The sequence below is a fragment of the Pongo pygmaeus genome, chromosome 8 (genome assembly GCF_028885625.2).
Source record: "Pongo pygmaeus isolate AG05252 chromosome 8, NHGRI_mPonPyg2-v2.0_pri, whole genome shotgun sequence".
Classification (NCBI taxonomy): domain Eukaryota; kingdom Metazoa; phylum Chordata; class Mammalia; order Primates; family Hominidae; genus Pongo; species Pongo pygmaeus.
In genome coordinates, this window is record NC_072381.2 from 85544538 (window position 1) to 85564524 (window position 19987).

Here is a 19987-nt window from a genome sequence, read left to right on the forward strand (position 1 = left end):
CAGCCAGATAAGTGGCATCTAGGAAAATGCTGTAACTAATCATGTTTAATGGTGAAATATTAATCCCTTTCACTAACATTGTGAACAATGCAAAAATGTTTGGTATTCTGATCTTCATTTAAATTTCACTGGAGAACCTTGCTTGGGTAATAGGACAAGAAAAAATAATAAATGACATAAATATTAAAAAGCAAAAATTAACTGTCTCTATTCTTAAATGACATTTTCATTATTCATGAAAAAATTTCAATGAATCTAAAAAAGAAACATAGAACTGCTAATTGAATTCAGCAAGGTCAGAATACACAAGGTCAATATACAAAAATTATTTTTTTCTGTGTAATGGCAACCAACAATTGAAATGGAAAAATTTTTCAATTCCACTTGAAAAAACAAAACAACATGAAGCTGAATGCTGCAAGTGTGGGAATACATCAGAAAATTCAAAAGAGACTTAGAAAGTCAAAAGTCCACAGGTATGTTATGAGCATGTTTGTGTGTGTGTGTAAACCTTTTCCTTAAGTAATGCTGATTACTGTTGGGTTCTGTTTAAACGTAATCCACCTTTTGGTTTTTCCATTTTCATCAGGGTTATCTAGAGTTCCACTCAAAGACCACACATCAGCTGAATCATAGTAACCCACCCAGTTTTTATCACAGTTTTATAAATCTGAAAAAAATCTCAAAGAAATCAGAATAAAAAATCTTCCGTTTCTGTTCTAAGAAATCTTTGAGTGCCTGGAGCAAGTGGAGCTACTCATCCTTTACGTTCTTTATAAAGGTAACAATCTCTAGTTATTTCCAAGTTGGAAGCATGTCAGAGCCAAGACTAGCTAAGGAATTTAGTCAGAAGATTGGCTCTAAAAATCCAAGGTCTTTCCAACAAGTTAATAGTTATTTAACAGTAAATTTCCCTGGTACTGAGGCTGTGCTAAATAAATTGGATTCTATTCAAATGTGTGAGAAGAGGATGGTATTTTGTCTGATTTGCAATTCATCTGATCAATCATCTAAGTAAATAGCAAACTGATTAATACCTCTGAACAAGATAAATGAGTTTTACCTTCTTCCTATAATTTCTCTAGAATTTCTATTTTATATTAAAAAGGACAATATGTAAGAAAATAATAAAAAGATATAAGGTAATTTTTCTCCCTCCAACTTTTAAAGAAATATAACTATGAAGTAATTATATAACTATATACTTACATATATATTTACATATTATATTATATTTGGCTGTTTCAATAAGTCACTGCTGTACAGAATTAACAATAGTAAAATATTATTTAAAAAGTTGATCCCAATGCGAAAGGAAATGAGTGTCAGCATCTATTTTATAACTACCAATTTAAAATAGAAGTGGTAGGTGAGAGCTCTGATTATTTTGTTTATTAAACAAAAGAGCACTGCCCACCATTTGCTGGGTACATACAAGAAGGGAAGAACATTGATTAATTACAATACTAAATAAATATTTCTCTGAAAATATTTTATAAAGAGAGATAAAAAGAGAAAGATAGTTTATAACCCTAAATAAGCGTAGGCACATTAGTTTGGGTAAAAACAAGTAAAATTATTTTAGAATCTGGTATTAGTTTTCTATTCTTGTGTTATAAATTACCATAAATTTAGCACTTTAAAACAACACTCACTTATTGTCTCTCAATAATTGTTTCTTTTTTATTTTAATTTTTGTGGGTATACAGTAGGTGCACATGAAATGTTTTCATATAGGTATGCAAAGGATAATGGATGCAATCATATAATGCACGCAATTCCATCATGGAGAATGGGGTGTCCAGCCTCTCAAGAGTTTACCCTTTGCATTACAAACAATCCAATTATACTCTTTTAGTTATTTTTAAATGCAGAATTAAATTATTATTGACTATAATCACTCTCTTTCTATTTTCTTTTGTACCTATTGACCATTCCCACTCTTCCCTCCAGACCCCACTCCCTTTCCCAACCTCTGGTAACCATCCTTCTATTCTCTATCTCCATGAGTTCAATTATTTTAACTTTTTGTTACTGCAAATAAGTGAGAACATATAATGTTTGTCTTTTTGTGCCTGGCCTGTTTCACTTAACATAATGATCTCCAGTTCCATTCATGTTGTTGTGAATGACAGGATCTCATTCTGTTTTATGGCTGAAAAATATTCCACTGTGAATATGTACCACATTTTCTTTATCCATTCATCTGCTGATGGACACTTAGGTTGTTTCCAAATCTTGGCTGTTGTGAACAGTGCTGCAGCAACAAAGATAGTGCAGATACCTGTTTGATGTATGGTGTTCCCTTCTTTTAGATATATACTCAGCACTGGGATTGCTGGATCATACAGTAGCTCTATTTTTAATTTTTTGAGGAATCTCCAAACTCTTCTTCATAGTGGCTGTGCTAACTTACATTCAACCAACAGTGTACAAAGTATCCCTTTTCTCCACATCTTTGTCAGTATTTGTTATTGTCTATTTTTTGGATATAAGCCATTTTAACTAGGGCGAGATGATCATTCCAGTTTTGATTTGCATTTTTCTGATGATCAGGGATGTTGAGCACCTTTTCCTATGTCAATTTGCTATTTGTATGTATTCTTTCGAGAAATGTTGATTCTGATTTTTTGCCCATTTGTTAATCAGATTATTAGATTTTTTCCCGTACAGTTGTTTGAACTCATTATGTTTTCTAGTTATTCATCCCTTGTTATATGGAGAGTTTGCATATATTCTCTTCCATTCTGTGGGTTGTTGCTTCACTTTCCTGATTGTATCATTTGCTGTATAGAAACTTTATAACTTGATGTGGTCCTGTTTATCCATTTTTGCTTTGCTTGCTTGTGTTTGTTATTACTCAAGATATTTTTGCCTAGACCGATATACTGAAAAGTTTCCCCAATATTTTTATAGTAGTTTTATAGTTTGATTTTTGATTTTATAGTTGCAATTTTAATTGATTTTTGTATATGGAGAGAGATAGGGGTTTAGTTTCATTCTTTTGCACATGGATATTCAATTTTCCCAGCAGCATTTATTAAGAAGACTGACTTTTCCCCAGTGTATGTACTTGACACCTTTGTTGAAAATGAGTTCACTCTAGGTGTGTGGATTTGTTTCTGGGTTCTGTATCCCATTCCATTGGTCCATGTGTCTGTTTTTATGCCAGCACCATGTTGTTTTGGTTACTACGCCTCACCTCTGTAGTATAATTTGAAGTCAGGTAATGTAATTCCCCCTTTCAATAATAATAAAATAATCATGAAGGTGAAGGAGGAGCCAAGGCATGTCTTACATAGTGGTAGGGAAGAGAGCATTTACAGGGCAACTGACCTTTACAAAACTATTGGATCTCATAAGATTTATTCACTATCACAAGAACAGCATGGGAAAATCCATCCCCATTGTTCAATTACCTCCCACTGCATTCCTTTGATGACACATGGGGATTATGGGAGTCACAATTCAAGATGAGATTTGGGTAGGGACACAGCCAAACCATGTCAGGAACTCAGAACAGTTTAGCCCATTGTGGTGAGGTTTGTGGGAATTCAAGTTCAGACCACTGGGATCAGTGGTCTTCCTCTGGTCAGTGCTGGTTTAAATCCTCTCTCCATGGGTGGGCATCAGTTGAGTTTGGTTCAGTTTTCTTTTCTGTGATAACAGGACAACACTGAGTTTAGTGCCTCACAATTGTGCTCTCTCTCCTCTAGTACACAGAAATGCTCTCCACACCTTGCCACTGCTGCTGGGAAGGAACAGGGGAGGAGTGACATTGAGATTCAAGACTATTTTTCCTACCTCTTCAGTGCCTCTTTCAGCCATATGAAGTTAAAACCAGGTAATGTGAGTGCTGATCTGATTTCTGATTCATTTGAAAGTGCTTTTTCTATGTGTAGATAGTTGTTAAATTGATATCCTTGGGGGGTGACAAGCAGTAAAGCCTTCTATTCTGCCATCTGGCTCTACTCCTGTCTCTCAATAATTGCTTATGGATTAGGAGCTGAGGCACACCTTTGGTGGATCATTTCCTCAAAATCTTGAACAGTTATAATTAAGCTGTTGGTCAGAATTGTAGGGTCATGTAAGGCTCAGCATCCTCTCCCACACTCACAGGGGGACCTATTAGTAGAATTCAGCTTCTTGCAGCCGTAGGACTGAGACCCTCAGCCTCTAGAGGCTGCCCCTCTGTACAGGCAATTCACAACATGGCTGTTTGCTTTCATCCTTGAACCCTGCAGGAAAGTAATCTTTCAGCCTCTTTTAAGGGACTCCCCAGATTAGGTCAAGCCAATGCAAAATAATCTCTGGTTGAATAACTAAAAGCTAACTAATATAGACCTTCATTGAATCTGCAAAATTTCTTCACCTTTGCGATGTAACTTAATCACAAGAGAGAAACACATCATTTTCACAGGTCTCACCCGCACTTAATTATGGGAGGGGATTATATATAAGGGTATGCCATGGGTTATTTTGGGACCAGCTTAGAATTCTGTGCACAGACTGTTTTGCCATATACCAAAAGATTAGCCCAGAGTCATTTAAATTTTTGGGGGGTGGGTAGGGGGAATATCGGTGATGGAAAGAACTCACATGTAATAAAACAAATTGCTTTTATCTGATATTCTGATCTTCAGGGCAGATTCTCTGTTCAGATGTTATGACAGCATTGATCTGGCTTTGACCTGTTCTAATTTCCTTTTATCACTGCCTTTAGTTTCTCTTTTTAAAAATGGATTTGCTTTTCATTTTTACCTTTAAAAATTGACATAAAATTGTATGTGACAAAGGCATACAATTTTATGTCAATTTTTAAAAGTATGTCTAAGAGAAATCTAACTCCATGTTTATTGCAGCACTATTCACAATAGTCAAGATATGGAATCAACCTAAGAGTCTACCAAAGGACAAATGGATAAAGAAACTGTGACATATATACACAATAAAGTTTCATTATAACCTCTCTCTCTTCCTTTTTTTTTTTTTTTAAACAGGTCTCATTCTGTCACTGAGGCTGGAGTGCAGTAGCACAATCTCAGCTCACTGCAGCCTCGACCTTCAAGGCTCAATCAATTCTTCCACCTCAGCTTCCTGAATAGCTGGGACTACAGGTGTGCACCACCAGGCCTGGATAATATTCACATTTTTTTTTTTAGAGACAGATGACATGGTTTGGATTTGTATCCCCATGAAAATCTCATGTTGAATTATAATCCCCAGTGTTGTAGGTAGAACCTGGTGGGAGGTAATTGGATTATGGGAGTGGATACTTCATGAATGGGTCAGCACCATGCCCTTGGTACTATTCTAGTGATAGTGTTCTCATGAGATCCGGTTGTTTAAAACTGTGTAGCACCTCCCCCCACTTCTTCCTGCTTCTAACAGTGAGATGCACCTGCTCCCACTTTGCCTTCTGCTATGAGTAAAAGCTCCCTGAGGTCTCCCCAGAAGCAGAAGCTGCTATGGCTTCCTGTACAGCCTGTGGAATCATGAGCCAATTAAACATCTTTTCTTTATAAATTACCCAGTCTCAGGTATTTCTTTATAGCAGTGTGAGAACGGACTAATAAATTGGCGTGTCAGCATTTTGCCCAGGTTGGTCTTGAACTCCTGAGCTCAATAAATTTTCCCTCCTCAGCTTCCCAAAGTGCTGGAATTATAGGCATCCCCAGCCTTAACCTCTCTTGATTTTCCTCTTTTATGTCTGCCTCTTGCCTCTAGCAACCTTTCTCAGCCAAATCATTTACTCTTCTCTTACAGCGCTAAGGAGACATCATGTGACAGAACTGTGGTAGACAGTGATTCTGGCCAATTAGACAAAACAATTCCCAAACCTGTGATTTCTTTACTTGCTTCCAGGGTAAGGGGTGGGAAAACACGTATTTATCTTCCCAGTTGCTTAGGCAGGTAGGACTAGCCATGTGATACAATTCTGTTTAAGGACACTTGAAAGGAAGTTGGCTGAAAGGCTTTTGGAAAAGAATACCCTCTCTCTCTGATAAGCAGAAAAGTTTTCCTACCCTTTAAATTCTACTTCTACAGCCAGGCTTCTGGTTTTCTGCCTCTGATTGCAGTTCTGATACTGTAAATCTCTGTAAACAATTTGAGACCCGGGGGAGAAAAGTATGAAGACACTTAGGGAACAAGCATAACAGAGCACAAGGATGGAAAGGGACCAGGTCCTTCATGATACTGGTAGACAGCCAGACTCAAGCCAAATGCTTACACAGTTCTTTTACTGGTAACATCTAGCCTTTATGGGGAATGGGTTTAGTTTCATCCAACAGAGAAATGAGCACCTAACATGGAGCTTTTAATCTTTCAATTTTAGTACATTCCTCATTCTTTGCACAGAAAATTATCCAAGACACCTGAGTTTGTTGGTGTGAGACGCCAATGCAGTTTCACATTTTACCAGGAACTACTCTATGCTTCCATCCTGCAAGCTCAGGCCCCCTAGTCTGGGCCACATAACAGTTTCATATTATAGAAGTTTTCTCTCTGGGACATGTTATTTTTCAATCTTAACTGTCTCACCAGACTTGTCAGTATGTGTCTAAGTGTTTAGCATAGAGTTTTAAGTTCTTTCTCTTGAAACCATATGTCCCAAGTGAATGGTGCCATGTGATTATATGTCTATTGATTTTCCTGATGATGTTTGATAATGAATGAGGCTATTTTCTGTTTAGAATATAATTTTTTGGCAATATCAACAAATGGCAAACGTCATATTTTCAAAGTAATTGCCCCACAAAGATAAGCATTTATAATATTTTACTCTGTATTTTCCTTGGCTGACATCTAACTGACTAGGAAAAAAACAATTTTTGCCTGCATTTACAAGCAGATTGTTTTCTAAAATGAGTAGTTGCATTGCCAGAGCCTTAAATTAAATAGGGTAATATAGTCCAAATATTTAAAAGATACCCACCAAACATGTAGTTAGTGGTCAACACAATCTTTTTAACATTGTCTGATCAAAACAGAAATAAGTAGTCCAAATTACTAAGAAAAAATGAGAGAATTGTCTTATAATTTTATTATATGAAAAAATCGATTAAGTTATCAGAAACCTAGCAATCCCAATAATAGAAAAGTAGCATCAGGAGAGGGCATTATATTTTTCAATTTTGTGGAATTTAGGATATGTAATTGCCATATATTTCTTTGAAAGCTGCATTTACAAATTACATTCCTCCGGTTTTCTTCCCAAATAATTTTTGGCATTCTTTTTTGGTCTATGTAGAAAGATTGGTCTTGAACTATCACCTTTTTGAGGAGAGAATTCTTTGAAGTATTTCAGACTATCGTAAGAATGCGTAGAGCAGTCTTCGGTACTGAAGAAAGTTACATGTCAACACTTTTCATAGACCATTATGAAAAGCAACTAAGGAAGATTGCATATAACACTTAGGCATTATAAAATGTAATAATTCTAGAAAACTTAATTTACATATTTCAACAATGAACCTAAAGTTATCAGTATTTTTTTTTAAATACATGAGGAAATCCCTGCTTCCTGTATAGGCAGTAAGACATAAAAACATATAAAAATAACAAAAACATTCTTTAGAAATTAATTACAAAAAATAACCAGAAGAGCATAGATATGGCTTATATTTGCTTATTTTTAAGCAAAACTTATAAGAGAAGTTTACTGAATGCTAAATATGTAGGCAGTTTTGTTTAAAGCAGACAAGGTAGAAAGGAAACCAACACATTTGGGCAGTAACCTAGAGCTGTAGTTAAACCTGTGGATTTTTTTTTTGAATCCTATGATTAGCTGTAGAGCCCTGGGCAAATTTCTCAACTTCTATAAATTTCAGTTGCCTTATCTGAGATACATAGAAATGATAATAGTGTTTCTTTGATAATGTCATTACAATGATTAAGCTATAAGGCCTAGTACAGTTCCTGGTAAGTGCATATAATTCTGAGAGCACTTCTTTATGCCTGTATTATCTCATTTAAACTGCACACTAACCTTGTGAAAAACCTTGCATTTAGAATACATTACCTGATGAAGAAAATATGTTTTCCCAATAGAGTCATAAATATGCTTCAGACAGTTTGTCATTAAGAAAATGCTCTAAATTTACTTTCCTTTATGATGTTGTGTCATTGGATTTCATCATTCATAAAATCTTTATAATGGACAACAAAAAATGCTTATTTAGTGTATGAAAGAAAAATAAAACTCCAGGACCCCAAATTCGCTAAGCCAAAGGGAAAGTTAGGTTTTGGAACTGAGTCACACACAAAAAAATTACCTTCCTTTTGTTTTCAAACAGATAACTGTAATTTCACATGCTTACTTCATCTTATGTAACATGTAGATTTAATGGGCATAAGATGAATGCAAATTGACCTTTCTTCTCACTCCTTTCTTGCTATATGTAAAATGTAGATTCACTGAGTGCTAATCAGAGTCTCACAAGAATGTAACCACTTACCTCATTGCCTACCCAGTCTCCCTTTACTTTTTCTTTTCTCCTTCCCATCCTGCTCACTCTTTCCCCTTTAAATATTAAAGTTCTCAACATCCTGTCTGAAAAAAACACAGGGTGCAGATCCCACTGGGACTTGTGCTTCTTTTTCCCAGATGTCTCCTCAACTTTGTCAAATTAAACCTTTAAATTCAGATATACCTTAGTCAACTTTTGGTTTACATTTTTGTAATCACAGAGGGATTCTTTAAATGGAGTTTGGCTCTTGGCCTGCAGCAACCCTCCTACTGGGGCTGGTACCAGCAGAAGCTCTTAATTACTCTAACTGAGGGGATGACTTGCTGAGGACTAGTAGCATCCCCTTCCAGAGATCCTTAATCTCCCAAGTATTTTGGCTGAGATCTGAGGTTTATTCTGCCACAGAACTCATTTTCAGGGAGTTTCCTACTTCTGCGAAGGTGGAGAGCAAGTTGTCAACATAGTCTCTATTCTCCAGGTAAGGAGCTTGTTTGGGGTTTTGTTTTGGGATTTGGTAGCTTAAGATAAAGGATTATTGTTAGTTTTCTACAACTTTTCCTCACACTCCAAGATCTCAACTATATGTAAATTGTGCTATCACTTTTTTTTCTTTTCTGTTTTTTTGTTTGTTTGTTCCAGTTCATCTTCCATTATATTTGACCAATTTTGGTTCATCTTCCATTAGATTTGACTGAAACCCCCGCAGCTGAAAAAAGTCTAATTCCAGCTTGTTATACACTCTCCTTTTTTAAGTTCAGACACAACTGACAGGCATTAACATTGAAATAGAGATTATAAGACTGACAAAATTGAGTCTTTGTGGAAATAAGATACCAGATTTTAACCTCACTCTGTTATAGCATTGCATGACAGATAGCACACCCTGAGGGAAATACAAATATTTTACCCCAAAATATATACTTTAACATATTCTGAAATGACTCTGCAAAGTTTTCTCTTGTGGGAGAAATTTGCATCTGTAGAGAATTTCCATTAATTCAGCGAGACCTTACATTTCTAGGTCTTTCCCAGATCTAGGAGAGACTAAATGAGAGTCTGACACTTTTAAGATCTAAAAAGAGACATTTACTGTCTATTCTCTATGAAGGCTACTTCCTGGAAACTTCATTTACATAACAAAAACCTTGGCCTCCACAATCTCCCTTATCTTAGCTCAGGCATTTCTTTCTACTGACTTCAAGTCTTTAGACAAAGCTTATCTCTTTCAACCTATTGCCACTCAGAAAATCTTTGAATCCACCTATGACCTGTAAGCACTAACCTCTCTGCCCCCACCACCCCCTTCACCACTGCTTCAAGGTATCCTGCCTCTTTAGGCTGAACCAATGAACACTTTGCATGCATAGATTTATGATTTTGAAATATCCCTATTTCAGGATATTACATTCTAGGAAGGAAAGCAGATTGAATGCAAATAAATGAATAAACAAAATTATTTTATGTTCATTTGCTTATAAATTTGCTGTATAGTACATATTATACAAATACATATGTTATATAATATGTTATAAGAATTTGTATTTGATAGAGGAAGACAAAGGCAGCAACAAAGACAGAGGAAAGTTCTATATAAGAAAATAAATGAAGATAGAGTCACAGAAATTCAACTTCACACAGGCTAATTGTCAGAAAATCCCTTTCTTAAGGTGTGACAATTAATACCTGATTTCAAGACTTCTAAAGATACAGTAATCAAGATGTGTGGTACTGAATAACTGTAGGCAAAGAAATTAATTGAACAGAGACAAACCAACACATGTATGGACAATTCAATTTCAACAAAGTGAAAAGGCAATTTAGTGGAGAAAAGAAAACCTTTCTATGTAGTCATTATAAATTCCATTGAATGGATGAAGAAACTGAGATTTGTCCATATTATCATAGTTCGTAAGTGATGTTGTCAGACCTGTTTAACATTTATTTCTTTATACCATTCCAGGGGAGAAGAGGAGAGTAAAAGTGAAGAAGAAAGAGGCAAAACAAGTGACTAGACCACATGCTGAACAAGTTGTAGCTCTCATTTACTTTTCAGAGAATGTAAACTGTTACAACTGCTTTGGATAACAGTTTGGCAATTTCTTTAAAAGTTAAGCATATATATATATATATAATCATATAATCTAGCCATTCCACTCATCAGAATTTACCTTCATCCCCAAATAAAAGCACAAAGATGTGAATGCCCATAGCAGCTGTATGTGTAATAACTCAAAACTATAAAAAACTCAAACACTCATCAACAGTGACTAATTAAACAAATTGTTTATAGTGAGAAATTGCAAAAATATTATCAGTTAAAAGGAATGAGCTACTGATAGCAGCAACAAAGTACACAAATCTAGAAATAATTATGCTGAGGAAGAGAAGCCAGAAAAATATAATATATATTATATTATCTCATATATATTAAAGAATAGAGAATGCAAACTAATCTATAGTGACAGAAAACAAATCAGTGGCAATCTGGGAATGAGGGTAAGGGGTAAGAGGAAGGGATTAAAATGGGGCATGAGTAAAATTTTGGAAGTGATAAGTATATTTATTATCTTGACTAGTTATGGTTTTACAGATATATACTTAATAGTGAAAATTGGCAGATTGTACATTTTTAATATGTATAGTTTATGAAATGTCAGTTATATCTCAATAAATATTAAGATTATATAATAAGAATAATCTAGAGAAATAAAACATTTTTTAAAAAATTATAGTAAGAGTTGTTCTCTAACCATTGTAGTTAATCAGTTTTACTAAAGAATAACCACATATAAAACCTTGCTCCCCTATTTACAGAAAGTTTCTCCAGTACAGTTTGTACACTGTCTATTCATGTGAGCTAATGCTTTAAAAATTAACATATTAATTTTCCTATATTATATAAACTTAGTGTTTTATCCCAATAAATTAATCATCACATTTTCTTTACAGGTGTTTTTTTGTGGATAAAATTTAATCAACCTGTATCATTTTTGTGTGCAATCTTTCCCTAGTGAACATTAAATCTAATCATTTGTTATTTGCATTTGAAGTAATTATTTTAACATGGGCTCTTTCCTAAGCACTTTGAAAATTAGTCCTCTAAAGACTTTTGCTGTATATAACTTTCTCTCTTGTGTTTTGTATGATTATTATTATATAGTAGTATAATTTAAAGAGGAAATGTGCAATAAACCCATATGCCTTATTATTAAAAGTAGGTACTGTAAGTTTTACTCCTATGCCAGTTGAATGGAAGATCAAGAGTTGTGATGATTGGGAGGCTGAGGCAGGAGAATGGCGTGAACCCGGGGGGGCAGAGCTTGCAGTGAGCCAAGATCGCACCACTGCACTCCAGCCTGGGCGACAGAGTGACTGTGTCTCAAAAAATTAAAAAATAATAATAAAATAAAATAATAAAGAAAAAGAGTTGTGATGATCATTTTCAGTTTATAGTTTAACTGAAGATAACAGAAACAGTACAGAATGGTCAAACTTTGACATTTATTAAAACATTTAGAGACACAAAAACATACAAACAATTTTTGGTGGTTAAGACCATGTGCTCTGGAATAAGAAATTGGTATTTAAATTCTTTCTATTTACTGTTACATTTAAGGCTTTGTTTAAATGTTTATGTGTAAAAAGATCAAAAGCACTTTCATGTATTTTATTTCTTTAAATAATTTATGCCATTCAATTTTTACCCAAAGAGATAATAAATCAGAGCAGACAATGAAGAAAAACTGTTTTTTTTTTTCTTTTCTTCCTTAGCAGCATTTTGGAGAAAAAAAGGAAGACAAAAATTTTATGGTAATATACAACGTAAGTGTAACATATATGAAATAATACTATTTCCTCTAAAAACATTTTTATTGAAGTAATTCTCTTATGTTTAACTTTAAGGAATAGATTTCTGATGTTTCTGCAGATGTTTAATGATGTACAAATATGTTTTTGAGCAGTTGCAGAAAAGTAACTGAAGAAAAATGGCTACATATATAATAATGAAATGATTTTAATTTTTGGTCTATTCTGATCAGTTAGCAGGTAGGTTCATTATTTAACAATCTAGGTGGTAAATATTTGGTATTCTTAGCTTCTCTTATCAGGAAAAAATGATTTATAATAAAGAATCTGAATAACAACATATTTTAATTCCAAGTGCCTTGATTTATATTTTAATTAATTCTGAATCCCTGCTTTTAGAGAATGAACAATTCTCATTTTATAACTTCTTTGATGAAAGAGAGAAGTCATATACATTTTGTTTTCCATTTTCCATAGCAAAACGAAGACATTTAAAAAAGAAAACAAATTTTAAAAGTTGACAACCCCTTACTAGCTGCCTGAGCACGAGTAAAATTCTTAACACTAAAACTCATTTTTAATAGCAGTAATTATAGGTAATAAAGCATATTCCTCTAAGGTTTGTTGAATGAAAAAGTTGAAATAAGCCCATAAAGTACTTAGAACACCTACAGAAAACAGTTAGCAACAAATAATGGTTATTATTATTTTTATTATATTATATATTGTCCATTTAATTGAAGATTTTCAGGAGAATTTCTACCAATTTTCTTACCATATATAGAAATTGTTCTCCTAAGCTATCTGTGTATTTTTATCATAATTCCTGTGAATTATGTAAAACTTCCATTTGCATCACTATTAGAAATCTTGGAGCCAGGTTGATGCCCCCAGCCCTGAAACATATTTGTATACATTGAGATAGGCTAGTTTATTTTACAATAGCAAGAACATCTATATTGCAGTGGCTTAGAGAGAGTAGTTTATTTCTTGCTCCTACAAACACCACTACAGACCCTCTACAGAAGCTCTAAGTCATGAGTTAGTTGTTCCAACATTTCAAGCTACTTTGATGTTATGGTTTCATTTTGGACTGGAGCTGACCTGTGCTAACTGGCAGATCTATTGTTGGCATCTCTTCCCAACTTCACGCTTAGTGACATAATTTGGTATACCACTAGAAGTCATGAAATCAGCAAATGCTATTAAGACTTTCTTTTTGCCTTGTTTCAGAAATAGTTGTTAAATATTTATCAGGAAACTTCATCAATAAACCTTTTCATGAGCTCCCATGCAAAGAAAGATGATGGAGATTTATACATCTGCTTTTAAATCCTTCCAAGTCGAATAGAAATGATACAAAGTAAGTAGATAGCATTATGGAGGTACTGTTTGAAATAAGGTGAATAAAGGCCTTTTTGTAAACTGTGTACTGTTTGTAAGTGAGGAAGCAAGCCATGTGGCTGACAAGGAAAGAGAAAATGCAAAGGCTCGGGGTATGTTTGAGAAATGAAAGGAGGCCAGTGTGGTTACAGTGGAAAGAACGACTTGGAGGGTGGTAAGAAGTGAACACAGAGAGCAGCCAAGAGCCAGGGCATGTAGGGCCCTGTTAGCCAAAATAAGAAATTTGGAATTTAAGTGAGATAATAATTTATTTGACAGTATTGAGAAGGGGAATGACATTACATAAGTTAAAATTTTAACAGAGTCACTTATAACTGTCCTTTTAAAGAATGGCATCTTTATTTCTGAATGGAGCAATGCGAGGACAGTAAGTGTAATTTACTGATCAAAAAGCACAAGAGTAAGAGCAAGGTTAGGAGGAAAGAATTGCAGGGAATTCACAAGCTCAGGACTTTGTAACTGACTAGGATTTGAGTATTGTACAGAAATAAAAGCCAGATATATTTATGTATTATACTCATATATTTTGGCCTACTTTAAATTGAGGAATGTGCTGTGATGAGAACAAAAACTGGGCATTTGTACAAGGGGTAAGATTTGTATGCAGTATATTTAAGACAATGACCTTCATGGAAAAAGAAAAAGATTGCAACCAATAAGCTTGGAAACTCAGTGACTCTGAGGCCATTCAATCAGGAAAATAGACTATTTCAGATATGTCCCTGAATAAGTATGCAGAATAAGTCACTCTGTTAAAGAATGTATCCATGCCTGAAGTACGGTTTTTGCTCTTACTAGTATGATTTTCCTGAACCTTCTTTTCCTTTTATTAAAAAAAATTCTAGTTTTCATTTATCTGAATTTTATTTCTGAAATTCTTATGAAATTTTATCTAAAAACCATTTTATCAATTCAGCGTATTAATGGAAAAAAGTCTTAGTTTCTCCTTTTGCCAAAACTACGTTATTTGTATTTTCCTTCTCCTCCAGAATCATTAAATGCTTTTTGATGCTTTGGTAATCAAGTTACTTACTTGATTGTCATAAATTGTCTGCTATTTCCCCAGACACTTCTGGCAATATTCCCATGATTTGTTTTTATTTGTGATATTTAGATATGATTGTCAGTTTGAATATTATGTTCTATAGTCACACACTTTAACTGAATATAATTTTGAGTGATGTTTTCAGTTTCAAACTTTTGTGTCCCAAAGTAACTTGATATCAGTTCCGTCCCACATTCACTCAATTTCTCCAATTTAGAAAGAAAATATAGGTAATGATTTACTATGATTTTTAAAATCCGAAGTTTCAACTCTCTTTGAGGTGAAGGATGATAAAAAAAAAACTCCTTCACTAGGATACAACCCAGCCGCTCTTCTCTGTAAATGGAGTTAGGAATCTAACATGGCTGTCTCTGTAAGGAGGCCATGGCCCTAGTTGTCATTTTTCCTAGTGGGGAAACTTGTGAGTGTGAGGATCATTTGATTTTGTTGGAGGCTCATGTTAGTTTTTTAGTTTTGGCCATCATACTTGCTATTTGATTTTAAGATTTTTTTCTCTATGATCCTTTATTTTGAAATATAAGTTAAAATGGATAATGGATATTGGATTTTTTTTTAATTTTTAAATGTGAAAATAATTACAGAGATAATAATATAAACAGACATTAATTAATCAATTCTAAGTACTATATTATTCCTGAAATAAACCCTATGAAGTGGTTACTATTTTTTTTACCATATTATAGATGACATGATATAAAATTAAATTTGCTATATTAGTAGATTATGAAGATAATACATTGAGGAGTCCTAATCTGAACTCAGAAAATTTGACGACAAAACTCATTTATTACCCACTAGCATGTACTTCTTTATACTACAAAGAGACATACGACAGAAATAAAAAACTGATACACATGTCAGTGTTTGGTTGGTTCCATGTCTTGGATACTGTGAATAATGCTACAGGAAAATAGGAGTACAGATATCTCACATGGCATGGTAATATTGTCATAGGATCCTTAGGGAGTTGCTTTTCCAGCTGTAAACTTCTATGGCCAGTGACACCTTTGTCCAAGTTTTGTTCCACTGACTGGGCCTGGCAGGCTGTGCTCAGCTAGCACTACCAGCCCGGACACCAAGCCTGCCAAGGGGAAGACAGGTGCAGACAGGCAAGGAGTGCATGAGCAAGTGAGTGCAGGGTGTTGCTTCTGCTGCTGGCAGGGTGGGCAGATCTACATTCTAACAGAAGCGCTGTCTGTGCAAGCCTGTTGCTGAGTCTCATGCACCACAATCGGCTCCCAGTGTGGGTGCCCATGTCCGGATGAGAGGCATGTGGTGGTGCCTGGAAGCTTGCAGATGCCAGAAACCACAGAGCATCAAAGAGGATGTCACAGATGTGGCTCGGGGAGTCCCTATGTCTGGGCTCCCCAAAGGGCCACAGCTCTTCTCTCCTTCTTGTCACCCACAATGTGACTAGTGGGGAATGTGTTTCAGCCCTGTTTGTGTTACAGCTCTTTCAGTCTCATGATTTGGTGTGTCCCAAGTTCTTGTCCCTCGTCAAGGAAGAATGAGGTATGTGGATAACTGGAGGGTGAGCTAGCCAGAGAGGTGCCTTATTGAGTAACAGTACAGCTCTCAGGAGACCTGAAGTGGGTAGCTCTTTTCAGCAGGCAGGTTGTCCTGATAAGTGCAGCTCTCAGCAGTGAGGATGCCCAGAGTGGGTAGCTCCTATCTGCAGGCAGGTCATCCCAATGAGTGTGCATCCCTGAGAGGAGAGGAGACCTGGAGTGGATAGCTACTATCTGCAGGCCAGTCATCCCGGGTCTGTGCTGCTGTCAGCTGAGAGGAGACTCAGATTTGTAGCTCCTATCCACAGGCAGTTAGACCTGATGCCTGCCCAAGTCTGTCTGAGTCCTGTGTTTTCATGGGATGAGAAGGAAGGAGGTGCATATTGATTGGTTCATGGGTGACCATGTATGGTCCCAGAAAAAGCACCGTAAGTTCTCACTCCTGTCAGGAAACTCCACCCAGAACTGACAGCCTGGCCCACTGGCTTCAGGCCATCCCTGGCTTGAAGGTAGGGCTTCACCAGGGACCCACTCCTTTCTACCCCAGAGACTGTCTGCCTCCTGCTGCCATCTATATGTCATCCACAACTCCCAGATGTTCATGCTGAGGAGTGCCTGTGGGCCCTTGCTGAGCTGACCTCGGCCTACCCACCTCGGTTTCCCTCCTGTGCTTGTCAGTGCCCAAAGTCCGAAGGAGGCTGAGGCAGCAGGGGGCTTGAGTGTCAGCATGGCACTGAGTGCACACACACCTGGCCTAGTCATGACAATGCCTAGGCTCCACAATTTTGCTCTGAAATCCAAGCAGGCACCTGCAGCAGGGGGAGGCCAGGCAGCAGGAGGAGGCACTTCTGAGCCTGCAGGTTCAGGGGGGCCTCCTAGGTCTGACTGGGTGGCTGCAGCTGTGCCTGGGAGGGTGGGTTCCTGCCCCCACAACTTGGAAGGGGGCAGGGCAACTGCTTGTTCCTGGCTCCTGCAGGCTCCATGGAGTGCACAGTCCCTGTTGTGTCTCCCCAACTGCAGCCAGTGTCTACTTAGTGGCCGCTCCAGACTGGCTGCCGCTGCCAGTGCATGCCCAACAGAGGCATTGCTAGGTCATATAGTAGTTCTGTTTCTCATTTCTCTCATTTCTTTAGAAATCTCCATACTGTTTCCTATAATGACTTTTGCAACATGAGGACTGTAGGTAATAAAATTGTACTGTATTTGGTATTTATACTAAATGAGTAGACTTTTAATAATCTGCTCTTGCCACACACAAAAAACATGAATTACTATGTGGTATGATTAATATATTAATTTGCTTCACTATAATAATCTTTTTACTATCTATATGCATCCCATAACATCATGTTTTCTACTTTAAATACACAGTAAAATTTTTTTAATGAAAATAGTGTAAGTGTCATCTTTTATGTTTTTGTAAGAATGCTTACAAAATAAAATAAAATTAACATGTGTTCCCACATTTCTTTATCCATAAAGTGACATCCTAGCACTTGGACAGCATAGTATATTTCCTGACAACAAAATCAATAGAATAGCTTATACTAACTTTGAAGTAACTCTTCAGAGTCCTGAAAGGCTAGAAATGAGAGCACATGCTTGGTGCTATTGAGTCTTAAGTAGACTCTCAACAGCACCAAGAGCACATGCTTGGTGAGAGTCTACTTAAGACTCAATAGCACCAAGCATGTGCTCTCATTTCTCAATAGCACCAAGTAGGTACACTTATTTCTTGTCTTTGCTGATAGTAGAGTCCACTTGCTTTCCCTCAAAATCATGTTATCCTTTTAAACTCTAGCTATCTTTCTTTAGTTTGAGGAATAGAACAGCAGTCCCTGATAGCCAGAAGGGCTTGGTATCTATCAGTTAAACCTTGTTGCTAAGAGCTATACTTAACAGCTAGGTCTTGGTGTTTGAATATAAACATTTTCACTGAACACTAATTCACTGTTCACAAAATAATAACTGTGCGACCATGACAGATTAAGAAAAAAACAAAAGCACTCTGTAATAATGCCTGAACTCAGAGAAGCAAGGACATTGTTCATAAAACAAGCAAACAAAAACAAAAACAAAAAAACGCTTTTCCCTATCCTGGCTAACATGAGTGACTGCAGCCCTGTTACCTACTGCAGCTTTAGCTTAGTTTCATTCTACCAACTATTTAGATAAGATGTAATCGGGGAATCAAATTATTCCCTTATCCTGATAGCATCGAATCGAAATCAAAGGGCTGCTTTTTTGAACCCTTCCTCAAATAATCTAACATAAGTTTAAATCCTATAAGTACTTTCAAGTATCTTCTCAATGACACCTCCCCTGACTTTCTGTGTTGCACATTCTTCCTCATTGTGAAGAGTCAATATGCTCAACTGTAATCTATTAGAGATATGTTACTAGTGAACTTTGATTTGAGGGTGTTGATTAACTTCTAGTGTGTGCTTGTAACCATACTATTTTACCTAGAGCAGTGTGTAGAATATTTATGTTTCCTAATATCTAGACTCTCCATAAGGATATACAATCTTCCAGAATAAGCCAAACATATTCAAACATACCCATATATTAGGTCAATGCACACACCTTTTAATAATTTTCAGCCTCATTTAAACTCTTTCCTTCCCATTTAGCTAATGGCTTCCACGATATATTAATGGGCCACTGACAATGGCTTCCAATTAAGTCAAGTTCTAGTACACATTTCTACCTTGTTTTACAACTCCGCTTATCTACTAGTAGAGAATCTTCTCTAAGTTCCACACTCTCATATTTAATCATGAGACCTAAAGATGAACCAAGCTAAAAACCATGTATTTTGGTGGTCTTTGGTAATTGTAATGCATATTGACACAGAAGATAGTAGAATTTATCATTGAATAACAACTTTGCCTATTGTCTGTTAACTGAAAGAATATTTCTGCTGAAGCCACAAACTATTTTCCTAAATTCACTTTTTGGTTCTGTTTGTCACATGCATGTTCTTAAATACATTCAGGTCTCAGTCGTATTGCAAAATAGTATAGTTCAGTTGCTGATGCAATATGCTTTCAAGTCAGACGGTTTTAAATCTTACATGACAATTTACTAGCTGTATGACTCTAGGTAAGTCCGTAAACTTCTCAACAAGTGATAATAAAACTTCACTTGGCCGAGAGCGGTGTCTTACTCCTGTAATCCCAGCACTTTGGGAGGCCGAGGTGGGCAGATCACGAGGTCAGGAAATCGAGACCATCCTGGCTAACACGGTGAAACCCCGTCTCTGCTAAAAATATAAAAACAAAGTTAGCCAGGCTTGATGGCGGGCGCCTGTCGTCCCAGCTACTCGGGAGGCTGAGGCGGGAGAATGGCGTGAACCTGGCAGGCGGAGCTTGCAGTGAGCCGAGATGGCGCCACTGCACTCCAGCCTGGGCAACAGAGCGAGACTTTGTCTCAAAAACAAAACAAAACAAAACAAAAAAACAAAAACTTCACTCATGAGGTAATTATAAAAAATAAATAATAATAAATTTAGAATGTAGTACAATTACATAACAATTTCACCAAAATTCTGAAATCCAAAATATATAAAAAATAAAAATTTGGCAAAACTCATTTAGAGACAAAGTCGGCCTTGAAAAAACTTAAAGTTATTCATAGTCTGTCTTTATGTATCCTAGTTTGCATAAATGTTCACATATTTTACTAAAAACTATCAATAGATTTGATTACAGGATGCTGCCCCTTACCCT

General features: G+C 36.1%; 2 long non-coding RNA genes across 4 annotated transcripts in view; one reads left to right on the forward strand and one right to left on the reverse strand.

The window, feature by feature from the left end:
* LOC134740167 (uncharacterized) overlaps positions 1 to 10506 on the forward strand; it is a 120309-nt gene extending 109803 nt beyond the window's left edge. Inside the window, exons 2-5 of one of the 3 annotated variants that reach the window (XR_010127432.1) lie at positions 725 to 781; positions 3717 to 3844; positions 5001 to 5117; positions 10432 to 10506. This is a non-coding gene — a long non-coding RNA (uncharacterized LOC134740167). Of the gene's footprint in view, positions 1 to 724; positions 782 to 3716; positions 3845 to 5000; positions 5527 to 10431 lie in introns of those variants that run through there. The other 2 variants (XR_010127433.1, XR_010127434.1) reach the window with 2 other exon arrangements.
* The window catches only part of LOC134740168 (uncharacterized), a 239331-nt gene that overhangs the window by 90348 nt on the left and 128996 nt on the right, over positions 1 to 19987 (reverse strand). The gene's annotated exons all lie outside the window — the stretch shown is intronic.